This window comes from Pelodiscus sinensis, chromosome 4, assembly GCF_049634645.1.
Source record: "Pelodiscus sinensis isolate JC-2024 chromosome 4, ASM4963464v1, whole genome shotgun sequence".
In the NCBI taxonomy this organism is placed as follows: Eukaryota; Metazoa; Chordata; order Testudines; family Trionychidae; genus Pelodiscus; species Pelodiscus sinensis.
Window position 1 is genome coordinate 90,044,101 of NC_134714.1, and position 23,962 is coordinate 90,068,062.

Genomic DNA, 23,962 nt, shown 5'->3' on the forward strand with positions numbered 1-23,962 from the left:
TCTCCTGGGAAACCTTCTGATTAGTAGTTGTATAGGACATGTTACATAGAGCTATAGACTACATAAGTGACCTGCTTACAGTTAATTTCTGTATATTCCTTACTATTTTTGTCATAACCAAAGGGAAATAACTAAGGGTGCATTTCAGTTACTCATTTGGATAAAGATAACTTGGTTATAGAGAATTTTATGTTTTAAGGAGACTGGCAGGCAAAGTTTCCTCTAATTTTTCCCATCTGTGTGTGGAATCAATTTTTATGTGCAGTGAGGCATATGTGAATGTGCACAACCAATAGAGAAACAAAACCTAGCAGTAGGCACTCTGCTAAGCAAGTGGGGTGCATTTGACTGTCTCCCAAGTGGTCACATAAGTGCAAAGCTTACAGGGATCCTTGCTGGGAGGACTTATAAAGGTGCAACTTACATGATTTAAATATTTGTCTTTCTATTTCTTTGGGAGTAAAAAAGATTCTTAAATTTTCATTAGTAACTGAAAAAAGAGAGAGAAGAGTATAGACAAGTTCTGTAATATACACTGTAGATGGCTGCAAAGAGACTGTCATGATACTGACACAACATTTTATTTTTTAGCTTTGTTCTTTGGGGGGATAATTACAGTACCTTATTATAACACTTACATGTAAGTCACTGCAGAGTTTGCTCTTCAGTACTCTCCAAACAACATGTGCAGCAGCAATCATTTTCAAAGAGAAATGCAAACTAGCTAGGAATAGGTCAACAATTCATTGGAAATAGGATTTTAAAATGGAGAAGAGTTTTAAAAGACATGTTTTCTTGGAAATCCTCCACCAATCAGCCTCTTCTCCTTCCAGTGACTAGAGGTAGTTGGAAGGGGAGGGGTATCACAAACAAAATCATTTTTTTTTATTTCCTGTGTTTTATTTAAAAAACTGTGAAGTCTTTATCAGAATAGTTATTAAAATAGTTGTTTATTGAAACCAGCTTGTTGGCAACCAGATTATTTCAGTGATATTTTCATAAACATTTTATAATTTAAAAAAGTCCTAAAATGAAATATTTAAACCAAATGGTATAGTTTTTGTGAAAAAAAATGTTTTCCTAAAAAAGACCAATTTTCACTGTAAAGGTTTTTGTCTGGAATACTTCAACCAGCTCTACCAATAACCTCAAAGCACATGAGACTGTCAAACATATGTGATGTAACTCAGCTGATGTAACTTCAACTCCAAGATCTGTCCTGACTTCACCAGAGACCCTTATTTATTAAGACATGAAATCGAGATCGTGTCTTTCTGTCTCTCTCATCTAACAGAAAGATGTTTTTAAATTGCTCAATAGAATGACACAGTAGTTTGAGTAGAATCCTCTAATGCAGATAGTTTAACACAGGGTGGGGAACTTCAGGCCCAGGCGCTAGATGTAGCCCCTGGCTTGTCTGGATCCGGCCCCCGAGGCTCAGGAATCCCCTCCAAATTGGGTCACCAGTGCTGGTGCTCCAGCCCCTTGTCACCTATCCACAGGCTGGAGCCAGTGTTACCTCTAAGATTTTCCAACCATGAGCAGAGTGAGTTTTGGCTTGTGCACCAATATTGAGGTTATGCGTGCTGGTTTGGATGTCTGCACCCAATTTATTAACACACATGTTCCTGGCTGCAGAACCACCACCCCCAACCATGTGGCAGATTCCGTTCCTTGCCTCCGGACAGACCACCCCCCTCACCACGAGACATATCCTGTTCCCGGCCACTGGAGCAGACACTCTCCTCCCTGCCATGCATCATGTCCCATTCCCAGCTGCTGGACTGCCCTCCCGCCATGTGGCAGGTCCCATTCCTGGCCCCAGCTGCCAGAAGGGGCCCCGTAACCCCCCCCCCTCCCAGGCCACATGGCAGCTCTGCCCACCAGAGCAAGCTCCGTGGCCGGTCCCGGCCCCTCACCTCAGCAACTCCCTCACTACACTGTCTCAACTGGCCCTGCCTTGTGTGGCTCTCCAGAGGAGGTGAGCGGGCGAAGATTTTTTTGTGCATGGCCGCACAGGCGCACACCTTAAGGGCTGTGTCCAGACTCCATGCCTCCGTCGACGGAGGCATGTAGATTAGCCAGCTCGGAAGAGGGAAATGAAGCCGCGATTAAAATAATCGCGGCTTCATTTAAATTTAAATGGCTGCCCCGATCTGCCGATCAGCTGTTTGTCGGCAGATCGGGAGAGTCTGGACGCGATGCCCCGACAAAGAAGCCTTTCTTCATCGACACAGGTAAGCCTGGTTTCACGAGGCTTACCTGTGTCGATGAAGAAAGGCTTCTTTGTCGGGGCATCGCGTCCAGACTCTCCCGATCTGCCGACAAACAGCTGATCGGCAGATCGGGGCAGCCATTTAAATTTAAATGAAGCCGCGATTATTTTAATCGCGGCTTCATTTCCCTCTTCCGAGCTGGCTAATCTACATGCCTCCGTCGACGGAGGCATGGAGTCTGGACACAGCCAAGGGGAATTATGGTTGGAACACACAATCTACTAGCCTGGGCCCCGCTCTGGTGTGCAAGGGAAATGTGAGGAGTGTCTTTTTCCTTCTCAATCAGGAGCTTCTCACTTGTGTGGCACATTGATGTTCTAAACTTGTGTCTGGGCATCTTAAAAAGTCCTAGCTTTACTTCTGATAGGAATCTTCTGATGTGGCCATCAAAACCACTGACGGGGAGCAAGGAGGAAGAGGACAATAAACTGGAGAAGCGCATCTGTTCTAATCTACTGGTCATTCTGAATTGAGGACTTGCTTTTCTTACTAGGAAAATTGCTAAATCTTAATTGTGTTCTCAGAAATGTCACCATTTCTGGCAAATCTATCCTGCCTCTAAAACCATCTTGCCTTAGTAGCAATCTCCTAATGGACAATAGGGGGCTGCAGGCAAGTCCTTGCAGAGCATATCAGTGCTATTTTTGAAACAACCAGAGGAGCAGCTAGAGCAGGAGTGGGCAATAATTTTTTCGGGGGGAGGGGCGGCACTTAATGAATTTTGGAATGTGATCACAGACCAGTGGAAGGGGAGGGGCTGGGGATTAGCCTCCCCCCAGAGTTGTCTGGGGCTGAAGGCTTTGAATTAAAAACACAGCAAAGGACTTGCTACTCCTGGCCCATTGCTACTGTGTTGTCTGTCAGCCACTCAGGGTTATTTTAAAAGCTTGCACCTTTGGCCCCTGCCGGGGTAGTGCCAGAGCCAGGAGCCCTTTACATAGGATCCTGCTGCCTGGGAGACTGCCTGGAAATTCGGTGGTACGAGCAGCAGGCTATAAATAGAAAGTGGGCAGATGCAGTCCATGGGCCAGATCAAAGTGTTAGATGGGCCGGATCTGGTCCCAGGACTGCATCTTGCCTAGCCCTGAGCTAGAGAGTAAAAGAAGATATCTATCTGTGGACTATGTGCTCGCTCTCTGGAATTTTGCCAGTCCAGGAGAAGAGATTGAATTTGAGTTTCTCACTTATACTTCTTATTGTTGCCTATTTGTGCAGATGCCAGACCACTGGGCTGATCACATAGCCCGCCTTACTTAAACAGTGGGGATTCCCCAGTTCATGAGCCATGAAACACTGAAGGAACCATTCATATTCTATTTATTTTGCTGTAATAGACATGGGAAAACAAAATTGATATATAATCTGAAACCTGCTATTTCAGAATTTTTAGATGAAATTATGTTTAACAGACTACATGCCTCTTGCCAGCTCCTTTTTTAAGGTGACCGAAACCAGGATCTATCCCATTCATTGCTGTATGCTTTGAATATTTGCAAAAGATGACGTATTGCTTTTATGCCAGTGGTTAAAGGTTGCTTTAAATAACACCTGATCCTTTCTCTTGCTACAAGGTTTAATGATTCTGTTTTTGGAGCAGTGACCAGTGTATGCATACAACTGTGAAACCTGAGAAGGATCTTGCGCCTTCATAGGTTAATCTTTACCATTACATCAGTAAAAGAATGAAGACAAATGTAACTGGATAGAACTGGCATCAGATAACCTTTCCTGCTTTGGTTGTTTAATCTGTTTGAGTCTACAGTCAACGGATGAAGTAAAGAAAGTGGCTAGTGGCTACGTTTCAGCAAGTAAGTAGCTAAAGAGCCTTGGTTTGACCCATGTGAAAAGTTTAATATTTACCAAATAGTAGTGTCAGTTTGTTTAAAAGGATATTTGATCAGCAGCAGCGATTCTTGCCAAAGCATTACAGATAATGGCATTTTAATATATTTTTTTACAGCAATCAGATGTAAACAGCTGAACCCACAGGTTATACTTCTCTTTAAATAGTTTATTTGGAGCTAACTGAGGAGTACCATCCCCTCAAATTGGATAGGGTTATGTGAGACTCTAGTGTGGCTAGGCAGAATCAAAGGGAGGGGTTTAGTTTTATTCATCTCTGTTCTCTGTACTGTCATCCTGTGACCCCCCAGCAACTGTCTAGGTTCTTCTTCTTCAGGGCATGGACATTTTTCCACCTCATAGTCCTCTTGCATAGTAGGTAATATGCTTAGCAACATATTGTGTGAATGCTGCAGAAGTGTATTTGCCATTGCTTAACATTCATTTCCGTATCGACAGGGATGCAACCTATTAGTCAAAGATTTAGGGCCAGGCTAATTTCAGTAGCACCCAGTGTAAATGCAGAGTAATTCTATTGACTTCCATCTAATTAATCTGAGTTTGTACTAGTGCAAATGAGATGAGAGTCTGGTCTTTCCTTTAAGGATACTGATTTGGAAAACAATGAACATCAAATATATGCCTGTTTGGGTTTGGCTCTGCTTGGGTGTGCAGTGGGAGGAAGACTCAAGAAATCTTTCCTTTCCCCCTTGCTCACCCTATGGAAAGGCCATGCACAGTAAAAGACCCTGAACTGAAAGGAGTGTGAGACTTGCACCTTCCTAATTCCCTGAGAATCCAAATGGCCTCAGAGGGTCCATGGGTACAGGGAGGAGCTGGACCCTGCTTTCATCTCATCTCCACAATGCCACAGATTGGCTTTTTTGAGGGGAGAATTCTACATCAACCAAAGGAACAGTGCAACTTTGACATTCCTTCTGCTGGCTGGTGGTGAAGAGCCTCTGGCTTGTGCTGTGTGATACTGCATCACCCCCATCACAAGCCAGATTGTGTTTGTCTATACAAATGTGTAAAGCTGAGTGTATAGCTCTGCCCATCTAGCCTACTGTGCCCAAAGTGTTGTTGAGGAGGTTGGTGGTGGTCATAAAAATTCTCTAGTTTACTTTAATCTACTCCCATATTGGAAGGTGAGCGGTAGAGCTAAGTGCAGTAGGGAACTTTCAACGTGCTACAGAGAGGTAGATTTACACCTCAGCTTGCTGTGAACTGAAGTGTTTGTATAGACAAGCACTAAATTATGCAATCTGGCCTGATGGCTCAGTTTTGCAGCATTTCACTAGCTGTAAAGTTGGGTGGAATATTGGTTTATTAAAAGTTGCAGTTGTGTTCATGTGAAATTATGAGATAATTAGGAATTCTTCCTGTGAAGACAGTGTCAGAAGGTTTATCACTATGTATAGGATATCTGTTCTGGTTTACACATGACTTCCCCTTCTATTAAATATTTCCCTTTAATTCTCTTATCTCAATGTGCCTTCTGGGCTAATGTGGAGCATACTGCAAAGAAATGTGCTTATTTGGAAGTAACATTTAGTTCTGGAAGAGATTTTAAGTGCTTAACTCTAAAACTGCAACAGAAGAATTGATTCAGGGGATGAGCGGCTATGCAGTTTGGAGAGTAATGGCTTGATGGATCTATTTTTGCCAGCTGACTTAACAAATATTCTTTCCCTTTTACTTAATAAAAAGTAATAGCTGTTTTGGAAACTTTTTTCCTTCTATATTATTGGCATATAAGAATTTTTGGATCATGTTTTAATATTGAACAATTAATAATTTACACAGCATTAAAATTGGATCATAATATAAAGCTGTTCCCAAGATGCAAAGCATGGACTCTGCTCTTCCAAATCTGTAGAGCATTCAGATACATGGCTTTTTTTCTAGCTCTCTATGGAGGCAAAGGTCAGCAGTGAAGTGCAGTTCCCTACTTGTCTGAAGTTCAGGGATGCTTGCATAATATATTTCTTTAGTGCATATGAGCATGTCTCCATGTGCTGCCTGGCCTGAACAATTACTCATACTCATTACTTCCCTTACTCATAGCTAAGAGAGTTCTTCTTTTCACCTGGAGACCTGTGATTTCTATGCTTAAGTCACAGGGTTCAGATTTCAATTATTACATATCCTCTCTGTTTTCTCAGCAAGTCTAAGGCTATGTCTAGACTGCATGCTTCTTTCAGAAGAACCTTTTTTCGGAAGAGATCTTCCAAAAAAACTTCTTCAGAAAGAGCGTGTCCACACACAAAAGTGCATCGAAAAAGCAATCTGCTTTTTCGACAGATAGCATCCATTCAGTGTGGATGCTATCTCACATATAAGATGTGATTTCTATGGATGGAGTGGACACTCGGGCACTTGTGCTTTTTCTTCTTCCCTCTTCTTTCAAAAGAACTCCCTCTTCCCCATCCACACATGCCTTTTTCTGAAAGAGCTCTTTTGGAAAAAGTCTTCTTCCTCATAGAAAGAGGATTACCAATACTGGAAAAACCCTTCTGTTCTTCTGATATACTTTTGGAAGAACGGGATTGCTGTGTGGATGTAACTCAGGTTTTGTCGGAAAAATGGCCATTTTTCTGACAGAACTCTAGTGTAGACATAGCCTTAGAGTCCAGGTTTACAGATTTGGGCTAGTGCTATGGTGCTAAAAACAGCTGGGCTACGTCTACACTGGCCCCTTTTCCGGAAGGGGCATGTAAATTTCATGAGTCGTAGTAGGGAAATGCGCGGGGGATTTAAATATCCCCCGCGGCATTTAAATAAAAATGTCCGCCGCTTTTTTCCGGCTTTTAAAAAAGCCGGAAAAGAGCGTCTACACTGGCCCCGATCCGCCGGAAAAAGCGCCCTTTTCCGGAGGCTCTTATTCCTACTTTGAAGATGCTCTTTTCCGGCTTTTTTAAAAGCCGGAAAAAAGCGGCGGACATTTTTATTTAAATGCCGCGGGGGATATTTAAATCCCCCACGCATTTCCCTACTACGACTCATGAAATTTACATGCCCCTTCCGGAAAAGGGGCCAGTGTAGACGAGCCCCTGATGTTTGGGCTCAGGCTGAAGCTTAGGCTCTGTGTGATGGGAGGGGAGGTAGGGTTCACAGCCTGAGCTGCAGACTGAGTCCTAACATCTGCCCAGCTGATGACTGCTACATGTGTATGTATTTGGCTAGGATTCTTTTTTTTTTTCTCCTGATCCAGGGTTTGATGCCATGACACACAAATTAGAGAGAACATCTATCTGGAAGATGCAATTTGAACAAGAGAAACCCAATCTTGGTATAAAAGGCACAAAAATATAACAGTTTTATTACAGGAATCTCTCCATCATTTTTCAGTGTAAATACCACGCTGAATGGGAGTTTGTAAAAACTGGATTTACCGTTGTTAGATCCCAAAAGCTCACTAACTTTTTATTGGCATTGCATACCTAATTCTCCTAGGTTTCTTGGAAAATCCCAGCTAATCTGTAATCAGTCATAATTTCAGATTTAAGTATGTAATAGATGACCCTCAGTTAATCCTGCTTTTTAAATACTGTAGTGGTGAAGAGATGCTTTCAAGAGCATTGAAGAGTTACGCATCAAGATAAATACCACTTACATGATGAGATGTGCATCTGCAGAGGTGCTTTTTTGAAGTAAATGCATGGAGAGGAGAGGTGAAGGAATAAATTAAACTAGACGTTTTTATTAGGAGAGTGAGGCTGTGGGAAAGAACTGCATAAATTGTTGAGAAAATACAATAAAACAAAACAAACAAATTACTTTAGAACAAACAAAATGAAGTTCTTCACACAGCACAGAGTCAACCTGTGGAACTCCTTGCCTGAGGAGACTGAAGGCTAGGAGTATAACAGGGTTTAAAAGAGAACTAGATAAATTCATGGATTTTAAGTCCATTAATGGCTATTAACCAGGATGGGAAAGGAATGGTGTCCCTAGCCTCTATTTGTCAGAGGGTGGAGATGGATGGCAGGAGAGAGATGGCTTGATCATTACCTGTTCGGTTCACTCTCTCTGGGGCATCTGGCATTAGCCACCGTCAGCAGACAGGATACTGGGGCTGGACAGACCTTTCGTCTGACCCAGTATGGCCATTCTTATGTTCTTATGTTAAGTTTTTCATGTAAATTGCCTGACCAAAGCTATCACCATCTGTGTTAAGAATTCCAGATTGTGGAGACCCTGGCATAGCTATTGATGGTAGGTATTTAATTTATCAGTAATTGCTCTCAATCTGTTTGTATGGCAGCAGATACACGTACTGAAGATTTACTGATGTTTCCTGGGTGGTAGTCACGAACATTAAGATGAGAGTCTACCCACTAACAATTTGCCTATGCTCCTTCAGATGAGGATATTGTCATGTTCATTTCCTGTAATGTGTCTTTTGTTTCTGTAATGCTACACTCTTTTACTAAGAATACATGACAAAAGGTATTGTTGACCTGAAACTCCATTATATACAATTTTTAGATTTTATTAGAATGATCCTAATCTTGTTACTAAAGGGTAATGGTTGTGAATGACTTTTTGTAAATAGTCATTAAGAGTAATTAGTACAAAGGTGAGAAAACTTGACCTGGTTTTGATAGAGGAAGTGCATGTTTTGTCTGAAGGAAAAACTTCTCACTAAAGTGCTGTTGGTCGTCCCATAGATATTTACAGAGGTATTTTTTTCAGCAGTAGAAAGTTATGTTAAAATAACACTAAGGGTCTGGTTTAAACTGGTTTTCTCACTCTTCCTACACCCTGTTGTGCTGCATGCATTGTACTATGCAAAATCCTTGCCTATTTGGTCATAAATGGGGTTACACGTAGGAGGTCCACCAAGGGTCAAGTGCCCCCACCAAGGGTCAAGTGCCCTTTCTGGTCTGGGTGCAAGAGGAGGGGGTGGGGCCAGAGCCAGAAGGAAAGGTGTGAGGTGAGAACCTCTCATCTTCCAGCCACACTGTCTGGCATGCTGCCCAGTGCATCCAGAAGTGGCTGTGGTGTGTAGCTGCTAGGAAGAGCCAGTACAGTGGGAGGACAGAGCCCTAACCCCAGGTAATGTGTGATGGGGAGGAGATGGGGAAAGTGAGCAAAGCAGGGCATAGAGGAATCTTTGTGAAGATTATATGGGGAGGTCATGCGCCCTCCTTACCTAGTGCCCCCCCTTTATATCTCTCCCATGAATCACCCGGAGATTTAATTTCATCTTATGAATTTCACATTTTGAATATTTGGCATTATTGTATTTTGTTTTCTTTTTAGGGTCTTGAAAAATACTTGTTGATTTATAGACCACAGTGTATACAACCAATCTAGGCAAAGGAGTCAATGCTGGATAAGGCTGATAGTTAAAGTTTTCAATCCTCAGAGCCTAAATTTAGGGTTCTAAACGCACTTCAGTGGAAGCTATAGAGGTCATCGTGGTACTTTTTATTAGTGTCTATTTGTGAATGATGGAGTCTGGCTAGTCACCGAAGTTTATTACTTATATTACATTATCATTGAATGGCCTCACTGTGATCACAGTCTCGATGTGCTCCGTGTTGAACAAAACTATAGCAAATGACACCCTCTGTCCCAAAGAGGCTCTGAGCAGTGAAGTGTTTTAGCCAACACTAGCAGATCAGTGGCAGGGATAGGAATAGAGCTCTGATTGCCACATTCCCAGGACAGTTCTCTCTACACTTTACCATGCTGTTTCCCAAAATGTTGGCCTGTGTTTTTAATAAAAATCATCTAATGGAAAAATGAGTGTTCTGGAGATATCAAGGAAACTGTTGTGATCCCTAATAATTAACTACAGAAGCACAAATGGAAGGTCTAACCCCATATGTGGGGGAAAAAAAGCTGTGGTGGAAGATCTGATGCATATGGATGATGAACATATAACAATAGAAATACAATGCAGGACAATGTAGCACTTTAAAGACTAACAAGATGGTTTATTAGATGATGAGCTTTCGTGGGCCAGACCCACTTCCTCTGAGGAAGTGGGTCTGGCCCACGAAAGCTCATCATCTAATAAACCATCTTGTTAGTCTTTAAAGTGCTACATTGTCCTGCTTTTTGCTTCAGCTACCCCAGACTAACACGGCTACATTTCTATCAGTAGAAATACAGTGGGCCTTATTGGCCTCTCTTACCAGTGCAAATAAAGTCAATAGAGTTGTGTAATGAAATTGACCTAGTAGTATTTGGTGAGTTATTTCAAAGCGTTCACATGTTCACAATGACTAACTGCTTTGACCCAAACACTCTGCAGTGCCTAAGCAGGTATATTACATTGTGGTGCTGAAAGTAGCTGCTGTTCTCAAAATAGATCTTACGGAAGAGCAGATACATCTGCTATCCTTCACAGTGTATAGTGCGCTCTTAGCTGCAGCTTTCTCTAATGGTGCCACATCAGTACCCCGTGTGCATCTGATGAAGTGGGTCTTTGAGCAAGAAAGCTTATGTGCAAATAAATCCGTTGCCATAGGACTCCTCATTGTTTTTGCAGATACTAACACAGCTACCCTCTGAGACTTGTTTCATAAGTCACCAAGACAGTGCCTGCTTTTCTTTTTTCCTTTATTGGGAGTGATAGGCTGCGTCTACACTGGCATGATTTTCCACAAATGCTTTTAACGGAAAAGATTTTCTTTTAAAAGCATTTGCAGAAAAGAGTGTCTAGATTGACACGGATGCTTTTGCGCAAAAGCACTTTTTGCGGAAAAGCGTCCATACCAATCTAGACACGGTTTTGCACAAGTGGGAGCATCATAGTATTTGCACAAGAACACGAAAAATCTTACATTAGATCGTCAGTGTTCTTGTGCAAATTCAAGCGGCCAGTGTAGACAGCTGGCAAGTTTTTCCGCAAAAGCGTTTGCTTTTGTGGAAAAACTTGCCAGTCTAGACACAGCCTTAGTGTTTATCCCAGGCTGGGTCCCCTCAAGCTATCACCACACCCTGCCTCCACCATCCCCAGATAACCTGCACGCTACTGCACTGAAAGGCCTATAGCGAACTGTAGAGAAATGCCTATATCAAGCTTTTAAGAAGCTATTGCATGCAGGGGTAACAGAACATACACAGCCCTAGGACTACTGGGGGCCTGGGCAAGCTGGGGGAGCAGCTATGGGCTCCTGGACACCCCAGAGTCCCCCAGGTAGCCCTTCATGGCTGCCAGTGCCACGATGGCAGGGGGCTTTGGTAGCAATGTGAAGGGATCGAGGCTCCCACTGATGCTCCAGCTGTCACTGCTACAGAAGTGGTGGCCAGGAACCCCAAGCCCTTTTAAATTGTGGTCCCAGGGTAGCTGTGCCCTGTCACAGCCCTGCCAATAGGGTCTAGCAACAGCACTTTAACATTGGTTATGGACACATATGGTACCAGCAGCCTCTTCTTGCTGGGTATACCGTTTGGTCCTGTGGCAGCATTACAGTATTTTCATGCCTTGGAATCCCTAAGTGCAGAACCCAATCCTGTTTCCGTTCAAGTCCCTCGCAATGTTTGAATTGGCTGAATGAGGTTAAGAATGAGTGGGGGCAACCGAGTTACGCTGGATATACCAACAGATCTGTGTTAGCTGTATATCTGTGTAATCATTTTCTTTCATGCTGTGCACAAACTACTGCAGTAAGACTGAGAATAATGAAGGCTAAATTACTGTGACATGAATCTGGGCTGTAAGTGTCACTTACTTTCTCATGGAAGACCTCATTCAATCCCACCGAAATGTGTGGGAGCTGGAAGGGACCCTGAGAGTGTGTGTGAGAGAGAGAGAAAGAGAATGAATATATTTCTAGTAGGTAGGCACACGATATATATAGATGAGTATGTACTAAAAATGTATTCGCTGTCAATTTGCACCCCCAACCTCCTTCCCATCCTGACATAAATCTACTGCAAAATGAACAGCAGAAATAGCATCTTAAATCACTATGGCAAAAAAACTCTGGCTGGTCTGAAGTAGCCCTTAAAATAGTTTTAAATACTAAGCTGACTTTCACTTCTTGAAGCTAATCTTTTGATATCATTAAAACTGAATAGTAGCAGCAGATATTTCCTTGGCATCACTTTAAGCTTCTTTGGAAAATAAATTGGGTCGTTTTGGGGGTGGAGCTAGTGAGGATTGACTACTTGTGTTTAGCAGTGCTGTGAATGAGGCCATGCATGGGGTTCTCTTTGGTGCCAGCTGTCCACTGCCGATTTTAAACTGGTTAATTTAATGTTTGCTGACATTTGCTCAACAAGCTGTTTTTTTTCCTGGCAAAGGATCTCCAGTGAATTGACTGATTGGAAAACAAGTGGGTCTCAAGATGGGCAAGAAGCAATGAGCAATACATTTGGGCGGGGGAGCACGGTTCAGGGATTGTTTGCTAAACAGAGGAGGAAGGGGGGTTATTTTTCATGAATTTAAATATTACATGTTTACTGTTTCCAAGATAGCAGTCTTATTGACTTAGACACAAATGATGCTAATTGTGTTTAATCCTCTCTTAAGGAGGAGGCAGATCCTTTTGCCAATAAGCACTTTTTATGAGGTCTGTCAATCTTGGCTGAGCTCACAGTGATATCAGATTTTGATAATCTGATCCTCCATTTGTTAGCTTGCAGAGACAAGCATCTGCAAAAAGTTGGGAAAATAAAATGTCAGCTGCCAAAGACAGAAGCAGGTGTCCCTGGAGCATTCCCAAGCCGCATTCTTTATTTGAAGATTATCACATCTTTGTTTATAAAGATAAAATATAAAGGCACTTGCTGGTGTTAAAAATCCTACACAGAAAAGCTAATTAGTCTGTTAAAAAATATACAGAGTATTTTAGTTGGTTATTTTCTAACTGGTAATAATATTGAAGTAAGAAGTCAGCAGTGTAACAATACTGATGCAAAGCACATGTGCTGAATAAAATTATATCATCTTGCAAAAATCTTTTATTCTGAAAATTACTGTACTCATAAATTTGCATCTTCTATCAGAGGTTTGCAGAGGTTTCATAGCCTCCTTGTGTTACAGGTAAGTACTGGTTATAATCACTTTATATATGGGTAAAATGGGACGCAGATGGCTGCATTGTGGTGTTACCATGAGCTATGCAGTGCCCCTCACTCCCAATTTTGTTGCTGCAAAAGTAAGCCAGGAACCAGACTAAGAATTACAGTTTCTGGATTTTCTTTGTTCCAAGGGGTCAATCAGAGTCATCTGTCCTTCACTTGTTACATTGTATTTCTAGCCCACGTATTTATTAATGTGTGCATTAGTTGGGGGGAATCAAGGCTCAGCCTTTTCCTTCCCCACATTCATGGGAGTGAGTTTAACAGCTTCCCCCCATCCCAGACACTTACACTGGGCCTTGTAATGAGGGGATTTCATGCAAAGGAATAAGGAGACTTTATACCTTGTTGCACATACCACTGATCATGGTTTGGTCTACCACGGCTAAGAGCTTAATTCTGAGTGGCCCTGGAAGACTCTAAGCCACTCTAATTCCTGTTGAGGATGCAGAGAATTTTACAGAAAGCTCTCACCATGCTGCAGGTCTGGGTTTCAGTGTCTTGCTCAAGGTCACACAACGAGTCTATAGGAGAAGCAGGAATAGAGCTGAGGGGATATCTGTTTCCAAATCACTTACCTCTAAGTCATATATATGCTTACCATGGGCGTGAGTCTTGCAAGTACGCCCACTGAGTACTAATCAGGTTGAAAAAGCATTGTATAATTAGGCTTTATGTGGGCACCTTTATCAGCTTCATAAAAGTCTCCTTTAAACCTCCATTTTTATTATTACTAAATATGGACAGAGTTGGGCCAGATCCAGAATTCTGGACGAAGATCTAAACTTCTCATCACTTTAAATGAGGTGAACCAAAACCCTGGATCCAAACACTCCTGAACTCGAGACTGCAAAATCAATGAAAGAGAAGAGCTTACAATAATCCAGTGACCCATCCCCTGGCCTCCACTCCCAGCTTCCGTCAGTCAGAAGCTAGAGAAAGCTGGAGCCTGGTTGCATCCCTGTCCAGCCTAGCTAATGGCCATTGGTGGGCCTATCATCCGTGAACTTATCTAGTTCTTGTTTGAACCTATTATAGTTTAGGCCTTCCCCACATCCCCTGCAACGAGTTCCATTGTATGAAGAAGTTCTCTTTTTTTAAAACCTGTTAATTTAATTGAGTGACCTAAATTCATGAGCAGCGCATCTATCTGTTTCCCCTGCCCCTGCGCTGCTGCCTCTGATAGAGAGGCTGCAGTGCCACAGGTGAAGGGGGCAGGCGGGAGTTGATATGTGCAGGAAGCTGGCTTTTAAGCTGGCTCCTCAGACCTGCCTGCCACCCTTACTACCTCCTACAGAGGCAGCGTGGAGTGGGAAGGGGGCAGGCAGGAGCTTGTGCTGGACTCCCTGTCGACAAGGGCTGCTGCTGTGGGGCTTGGAAATCCTCCCACGGGCAAGGGCTGCTGCCACCCCATGCTGCTGCCTCTGTATCAGAGGTGTCAGGAAGGAGCCAGTCTGTGTGGGGAACCAGTTTTTAAACTAGCACCGCTCCTGCGTGCCACCCTGTGCTCAGTGTGCTTTGGTAGGGGGCTCCCCGGGAGTGGGGCCACGGAGTGGGGCCACTAGCTGCTGGCCCTGCCCCCGGAACTATTGTATAGTCGTGTAACTGTTAAAATTTGATGCAGTTACATGACTATTCAGTTACACACTATCTAATATTCCTAATGTATAGCTGGAATTATGTTTTCTAATGTGCACAACTTTGTATTTATCAGCATTTAATTTCATCTGCCATTTTGTTCCCTAGTCAAACATTTTTGTGAGATCACTTTTCAACTCTTAATAATCATTTTGGATATAACTATCCTGAGTATTTTTTATCAGCTTGAAATGTTGATCCTCTTTTTCAGATCATTTTGAACAGGACTGGTCCCCATATAGATCTCTGGGGGGGCACTCTATTTACCTCTCTCCAGTTCTGCAAACTGTCCATTTTCTCCTACCCTTTGTTTTCTGTTTTTTAACCAATTACTGATCTATGAGAGGATCTTCCCTTATATCCCATGACAGCTTCCTTTAATTAAGGGCCTTTGTGAGGAACCTTGTCAACAACTTTCTGACAGTCCAAGTACACTATATCCACTGGCTCACCTTTGTCTATGTTTGCTGACACCCAAAGAATTTTAATAAATCATGATTTCCCTTTACAAAAGACATGTTCCCTCTTCTCCAACAAATCTTGTTAATTGATTTTATTATTCTGTCCTATCACTGTAGTTTCAACCAATTTGCTTGGCATTAAAGTTATGCTTATTGGTTTGTAATCGCCAGGATTGCCTCTAGAGCCTTTTTAAAAAATTAGTGTCATATTAGCTATCCTCCAGTCATCTGGTACAGAATCTGGTTTATGATAGGTTCCATACCATCCTCAGTATTTCTGCAGTTACATATTTAAGTTCCTTCAGAACTCTTGAGTGAATACCATTTGGGCATGTGACTTATACGGTTTGAGTTATTAATTTGTTCCAAAATCTCCTTTATTGCCACCTCCTATATTTTTCTTTAGTTGTGGTTGTTCTGATTAATAACTTGTTTGAAACAGACTTCCAAACTATTGCAATTAGAATGGGTAAGCCAACCATTTAATGACATCAGAGATGAAAGCTTAGGGCATACTAAAATAAACTGTATTCTCTGTTGTTTTTGCACAATAGGATTTTTTCCTCTCTGATCATAATTTTATGATTGAAGATGGTTTGGTTTTGAGAAAATTCCATCTTTGATCAGCAGTATGTCACGTAGGACAACACAGTTTTACTAACTATACCTCAGGCTAGTCAGTTTTGCAGTAGTGTTATTCTTTCTTACAGTAACATTGTTCCTCTCCAGTACTGATTGATACTGTGATGAGACTGATCTAATATGAACAGAACTAAGTTGCCCATATTACTGTAATTTTTCTTTGCCCTGGGGGATTTTGTAACTCAAAGCAACAATGTGACTGTCTCCCTCTAATGCAGTCCACATAAAACGGTGCACGAGTCTGCTCCTGTGTTTGAGCTAAGAGACCACATGCTTATAGCTCTAACCGTAGAATATCATGCTGTTAAAAGTTGGGGTAATGAGTTTGATTCCTTCAGGTGATTCAGTATTTTTACATGACCAAATATCAAAGTAGGTGTCATGATGTCCACTTATCATTCAGGTGCCTCCTAGCTCCTAAGTTCGAGGCCTGATGCCCTCTTCTGCCTCAGAGTGCTGTGTCTTTGTGACTTGGTCTCCAGCCAGGTCACTCTGTATTTTCTCTTTTCGAGTGTATCAAAGTCTCTCCCCCCAAGTCTGCCCTTTACTGCCCAGACTGTGCCATTTACCCAGTGGCTGGTACGGACATCTGGACCTGCACTTTACTCCAGATCCCACCTTAGGGACTCGCTTAACAGCAGCCAATATTTGCACCATCATAAACTTTGCTGCTGTCTTCTTTTCTCGACCCTCCTTTTCCTACACCCTCTCCTAATTTCCCTTCTTTTTCTATTCTCTAGAGTGAGACTACATGCTCCCTAACTGCAACCCCTTCTTGGCTTCATCCTAGCCCTGATTTTTTTTCCTCCACATTTGCGTTCTATCATTATTCAGGAGTTAAATAGGCCAGCTAATTCCCTCAGCAGTAGTCTATTGTGTTAATTGGTCTCTTTGACCTCATTAACCATTTCTAGGGTTGTGTGGGGTACACACCCCATCACAGTAGGCCTTACCTTTCTTAAAATGTGATTTCATGTTCTCATTCATAACTTTCCAGATCATGAGCTCATAGTACTTAGAAATGGAAAAGATCCACTTGATCTTCAATTTTATGTAAGCAGGGTCAGGATAAGCTCTACCCTGACACCTGTTGGTGAACTGTGGCAAGTCAGGGTTAGGATAAGCCCTACCCTGACATCTGGGGGCGAACTGTGGCAAGTGATGCAAAAAGACTTCAGGGGCTGATTCATTTGCATTGGCACGCCCACCTTGCCTAGTATGTGCTCTCAGCAGCCAAATGGTCACTTTGGCCACTGTGGGATCTGTTATTGAGGCAGGGGGAATAAAGTGTTGTTACCCTGATTATGTGAATCAAATAGTGGAACTGTTTCTCCATAAACTAAGTAGCACTCGCTAGACAAGGGGCATGGGTTCCAAACCAAGACAGACTGAGAGAGTCAGGGGAGAGGTCTTTATAACTGGTGGTGGGGGCCCGGCCTTCTCTTTTGTTGGCTTTACTGTGGTCCAGTGGTGCACTTGCACTGAGGCTCTTCTATTGTGAACTGAACTTACTGAAGAGCTGAAATCACTGTGTACTGAGGGGAGCCTGGTGCCATAGTGCAGAAGAGTTGAAATCTACTTTGAGCTGAAATCACTGTTGCTGAGCTACTAGCAGATGCTGCTCTGTGGACCGGCTCGCAGGACAGCAGGTGGATTGTGGCGGAGTGATTTGCGTCAACGGCGACAGCAGAAGCCTACGGTGAGGCGGAGCCGCCGGTGGACCACGTAAGGTGTATCAACACCTGCCGCCTCCATTGCACCCAGGTTCGGATGCTAAAACCCTGCCAGGTGAACTTTTGAACCCCGGGATGGCACTGACCCAGGGCAGAGACTTTTGGGGTGTCGGACTTTGGGTGATTTTTGGGTTGCTGGACTCGAGAGACTTTTGGGGTGTTGGACTTTTGGGGACCTTGGGTGATTTGTGGCTGGGGAGTGGATCTTTGCTCATGTATGGTTTATGAATCTGAGTTGTGATGTTTTCCCACTTCAATGCTGATGTCGGTTACCTTGTGTTGTTAAAGATTTGCTGCTATACCAAGGCTCTGTGCTTGTGAGAGGGGAAGAATTGCCTCTTTGAGGCACCCAGGGTGTGTGTAAGATTTCACAGGTCACTGGGTGGGGGCTCGAGTCGGCGTTGTATTATGTTGTTGGGAGGAGACCCCTGGTTATTGAACCCGGCCCTTGCTGCAATTAACTTGCCCTGGTAGAAGGGTTACATTTATTATCCTTCCAAGTGCATTTACTCCACTCATAAAGAATACAGCAGTTTTTAAATGAATACAAATTTCAGCATTGCCACAAGTCATATTAAATAGCATACATCAGATCATATAAGCAGCTGACCTTGACAGTTCTTCTACATTCATATATGAGCACAGCTGCAGTTCTGTATAATTTGTACTGACTCACAAATAGCTATGTTAAAGTAACACAGGGTCTTACATGCTCTTGTTTTTACAATACAACTGTTTTTGCTCGTAAAGGCGTGTAATTCCTATTAGCAACTGCCGATTTTAGAACAGAGACCTTAAAGAGCCTGTCTCATAGCAACACAACTCAGGTAAATGGGCTGCAATACAGCAACTGTTTAAGCACTCATTTACAAAACCAAAATTAGTGTGTTGGAGGTATTGTATTCTAATATGATAGTGCCAAAACTATGTTACAACAGGATTTGATTGTGCTTTCCTTCGTTTCAAATGAGTAACTCCACTTGGTGCTTTCTACATAAGCAAATTGTTCAAGACACTCTCTTGTAATAAAATCAGAACATGACATATTTGACTGGGCTTAAGGGCCCTTTGCTTACTCCATGACTCCTAGATATTGCATTTGTTTGTGCTTAAGACCCTTAGTTTAATAGAAACTTCCACAGAATGCTAAACTCATCTGTTCTCTTTCCCAAACTGGTATGGATACCACAATGGACTGTAGCTAAAGTGATGTTGGCTGGCACATGTGTAACAGTTTGAAATAACGTGTTATTTCAGAGACACCATTATGAACTAGCTATGCCATACACAGCAACTGTATTGATATATTAAGTTAATTTAGAACATCAATGTCATGTAAAGTTTCTTAAGCCAAACCCAAGAGAATGACCAGTGCATTATAGGTGAATATCTTTGGGCAGCCAAGGCTTCGGTTCTTTTCAGCCATTGTGCAGTAGTAAAAGGAACGGTTCCTTTTACAAACACTAATAGGCACAGGGAGCAGAACTCCCCTACCAAAAGCATAATGTAGAACTTGTACAAACTTTATTTTTCAGCACTTAGAAATTATTTGTTGACGTGTGCATGTGCTTATGCTCACTTTTGACACAATAGGAGCCCTCCACGGGATGTTGTTATGCATGTCACAGGTTGTCACAGTTACCATCTAGATAGCTGTATAGAGCTGTTTATGTGCATTGTAATTCAGGGTCAGAAAGAAAATCATGTTGAGAGAGTTTCCCATCTCTTCGCCCGGATAGGAAAGTTTCAGCAGGTGAGGAGGTGGTCACGCTTTCATCTTCATGTTGCACATCAGTAGCTTCCAGCATTGCTATTTGATTGCAAAAGCAGTTCCTTTTCTAAATTGTTTCAACACATGTAGGGCAGAAACCATACAAGCCACTTGGTGCTTTGGGTTCAAGAAGAGAAGATATTGAGGCAGAACTAGACTTTGGGTTTCTTCCCAAGTAATCTCAGGGGTATGGTGGAGCAATGATTACTGAAGAATACAGGAGTAGTACAGTTCCTGGGCCAGTTAGGGTTTTGCTTGTCTACTGAGATAACAGGTTGTGAATTGGACACCTGGTAATTGGGATGGAAGTAAGCCCCCAACTCCTTCCATATAGACTTTGACCAGATGGCATAGTTAGTCATGGTTTTTGGACTTGGCTGACCTGAGCTACATTTCAACAGGCCATCAGAAGTCAACAATTCTATTGGATTACTGATTGCCTGAATCTACCCTCAGGTTCCCCACAGCACATATGCATGCTTATATACATTCAGAGGATATTTTTAATGGAGTGTAGGAACTCATGTATTTTTTCACATTATTGACAGTATAATGCTACAACATTATTCCCCTTCTCCAGGATCCAGCAACTACAGCTCCCAGAATAACCTGCAGGAAGCACATTGCGTTGTCAGGGGAAATTATTTGTTGGATTAAGAATGGAGCAGCAGTTAATTTTCAGGGTATTAAGAGACTGCAAAGATTATATCTTTATTGGAACAAATCCCTAACAGATCATCCAGCTACTGGTGTTCAGTGCTCAAACAAAACAAAGCTGTTTTCTGCAATAGAATTTCCCAATCATTTACAGAAATAAATGTCCTCTTATTTGCCTCTTATTTAATCTTTTTTTATATACAATTCCAGGTTCCCAGTATTTCTTTTAACTCCCAGTTAAAAAATCAACCCCTAAAGCAGCCATTTCCCCCACCTTAATTCTTTTTCCTGCAATAGCTCTAATAAATCACACCATTGACAATATTACTAGTGTGTGTATAGCAACTGTTCCTTCTTGGCCTATTTCTAAGCTTTAAAATTGAGCCAGTAAGATTGTACGGGACAAACCATTGGAGAAAATAGTGTGACATGGTACAGTCCTGCAATGATAGGAAAATAGACTGCGAGTTGGACCTCCCTGGTCCGGCACCTTTGGGAACCTAACTGGCCCTGAATGAGGCAATTTGCTGAACCAGGGAGGTCAAGTCTGGCCCCTCTGCTGCCAACCTCCAGGCCCCAGCTCCTAGGCTCACTTCACAGCCGCTGACCCCTTTGTTGGCCCCAGCCAACGGACTCTGCTCCTGGCCTTGGCCGGGCTCCAGGACACCAGCTCCTCTGCTGCTGGACTCCTAGCTGGTCTCTGCTCCCAGGCACTGGGGCTTTCTGGTCCAGGGTCCTGGACTGGAGAGTTTCAACCTATAGTGATCTGATAGCTTTTTTCATCTCTACGTTCTGCAATTTTGTAGCTAATTTTTGAATAAAAATTAGAACAAATTAATGTTGAGCTTACCAGATAGGGGCCAAATCTTACATCCCCTTGAAACCAGTGGAGTTGCAGGGACTAAATTGGTCCTGTATATAACTGCACTTTGTATATTCTTACATTTTAAATGGAGCTTTGTATGCCCTTTACAGGAGTTTTCTTAAACATATACGCTATAGTCTACCTGTCTCTTTCTCCTCTAATCTCTGCTCCAGGCTCAAAAAAATTGCAGATGTTGCTGATATCCTTAAGCATTGTATCAACATGCATAAGTCTGTCTTTTCTCTGTGCCATTTTGAGTGATTACTGGTAAATTGCTCTGATTGTTTCTGCAAGTAAGAGAGTGCTCCCATTTCTATGTTTCCCCATGCATGCATTCAGTTTCACATACAGATGTGCTTTCACCTGCACCATCTGTGCATATTTAAGCACATGATTGAACGGTGTATTACCCTTTGGTAGCTAAATGAGGGTGCCTCTGCAGAATTATGGAGTGCTTTCATAAGTCCTATGTAGAGAAGAACAAACTGCAAGACAGTTTGTAGCCTAAGAATAGCCTGTGAATAAATACTATCTTGATGACTACTGATGGAACCGCCTCATTAAAGAATCGCATGTGATCTGGACTTAAAGGGACTCTTTTTCTCTGGATTACATGTGCTAGTTTCCTTTAGAATAAGACATACCCTTACCTGAAGAAGAGTAATAAATAGATTTCAGATACAGTACTCGGAGTCTTAAACATTTATCCAATAGCAGAACCCATATAGAACTAGGATCCTACTACATATTGTTTTAAAATTTGTATGGTGTGATTTATTGTGGGACTTGTATAACCCTATGCACTGAGGGAAAAAATGCAACTGATTTTCCTCATGACCTTTGTTCCAGACCATCCCACACATATTTATGAATGAAATCACAGTTGCAAGCTATTGATTAATGTAAAAGTGCTCTCGTTCACTTAGGGTCAATCTCATGTAAGTCCAAATGGCCCGTAAAAGGCCCTTACATACCAGCATCAGTGGCAGCTCTCGATGTGCAATTGATGAGCTCCCTATACTTGTGGAGATCTTAGCTCTACTTATTCTTTTTATCAGCATTTTCATATTGTTTTTGCAAATCTATAACTTGCAGGAATGTTTATTGGGATGGATTTATTTTTCTTTTTTTAGGTCAATAGTTGGTCTATGTTAGATTTTTGAGCTAAACCCCAACAGCATCAATTTTAATCACCAGATCAATGAAAGCATAGTCTAGTGCCACTCCAGTGACCCTTTCTAATTAAGAGCATAGGATTTGCCATCCTATATTAGACCAATGGTCTACTGTGTCTAGTATCCTGCCTCCAGCAGTGCCCAGTCTGCTGAGAAAAGTAACCTCCCCCTCTCCTCAGTAAGGTACCATACTGATTACAGAGCGGAAGGTAGAATTTTTCCTTATGCCTAGTAGGGACTCATTCTTTGCCATAAAGACTATCAATTGATAAACCTAGATTTTAACTTGTATATCTACAGATATAAGTTACGGATTAAATTACCCATTGCTTTACCAAACTCTTCCCACAATTAATTATGCAGGCTTTCTGTATTCTGTGTGAAGTAGTATTTCTTTTAATATGTCCTAAATTTACAAATACAGTTACCAAATTGATTCTCTGTTTTTGCACTGTAGACCATGGCAAAAAAAGAAAGACCATCCAGTTTCACTGTACCCTTCATAATTTCAAACTCCATGTAATGATCCAAGTTCTTACATTTTCTGTATCCTGCTGTACTGCTAATAATTTTCACTGTCCTTCTCTTCTGTACTTTTTTTCTGTTGCTCTCATGCAAAGTGCTTAGTGTCAACTGATTGTGTCCTAACCTCATTATATATTTAGGAAGTACACCATTTTTATCTGAATAACATTTTCAAAACCTGTAAGTAGAAGGAAGAGAAACTGCTAAAAGCAGTGTCACAATAGAAAATTGAATTTAGAAAGTTATCAGTCAATAGAAGATTCAGTTAGATTTACATCTGGGAAACAGATGGCCGACCACAAAATGATTCGATTAGGTTTATTATGCTTGTGGAAATTAATTTGGCACTTTATTTTTGTTTTTTTTAAACCTATATGATTTTGTTAATGAGCAGAAATGATTTATGGAGACAACCTTGTGCTTTAATGTAAAACATGGCAAGTCCCTGGGAACATCAGATCTGCAGAAAGCATCTAGCTGCAGCCGAATTTCTAGTGCACACAATGATGTGGCGAATAGGATTATGGAATAGAAATGCTGCCACCTATTGATACATAGCTGACAGCATTTTCAATCTTCAAGATTTCATCTAAGAAAGATCTCATTAACAAAACATTTAGGGTCAGATTTGTAGTTTCTAAGGTCAGGAGGGACCATTATGATGATATAGTCTGACCTCCTGGATAACACAGGCCATGTAATTTCCCTCAAAATAATTCCTAGAGCAGATATTTTAGAAAAAATTTCCAATCCAACTTCACTTCTCAGATGATGGCAATCTATGCTCTGTCCTCAAAATTAAGGCTCAGTGTACCATCTGCAAACAGATGGCCATTTGGAAAGATTAAGTGAGACATTGAAAGCGATGTTGAAATAGGTTGCTGGGACTGAGACAGTGACATCAACTCTTCCTGCTGCTGCTATTTCCCATGTGAGAGATACTCCAAGTCTCCACAGCGTTTCCCCCCTTTGAGCTGCTCTACAGATGCCAGCCCAGGGAAATCTTGGATGTGTCATGAGAAGGTTGGGAGGCGTAAGATACAAACATGCCAGAGGATACAACCCAGTACATCATCTGCCTACAGGATGTGTTTACTAATGATAGTCCCTAATCAAAATCCTTGTTCCTATCCCTGCAGATGAGAAGACAAGTATGATGCTCTTTTGCCTGGCAAGATATTTTCTCTGGTTCATCCCCAACTTTTCATCAATCACAGCTCCCGGACTGATCACCTAAAAGACAGACACCAAAAAGGTCTCTTGTCAATCAGAACAGTGAAGCTTTTAATACCCTGAAGGTGCAGCTGGGCCAAGAGCCTGTCCTCACCCACC

At 42.1% G+C, this 23,962-nt stretch overlaps 1 protein-coding gene across 9 annotated transcripts in view; it reads left to right on the forward strand.

Moving 5' to 3' along the window:
- The window catches only part of NAV2 (neuron navigator 2), a 696,386-nt gene that overhangs the window by 391,329 nt on the left and 281,095 nt on the right, over positions 1 to 23,962 (forward strand). Inside the window, exon 1 of one of the 9 annotated variants that reach the window (XM_075927733.1) lies at positions 3,989 to 4,084. The exons of the other annotated variants lie outside the window; for them this stretch is intronic. The gene's annotated coding sequence lies outside the window, so the exon portion shown is untranslated. Of the gene's footprint in view, positions 1 to 3,988; positions 4,085 to 23,962 lie in introns of those variants that run through there. 9 annotated transcript variants of the gene reach the window in all.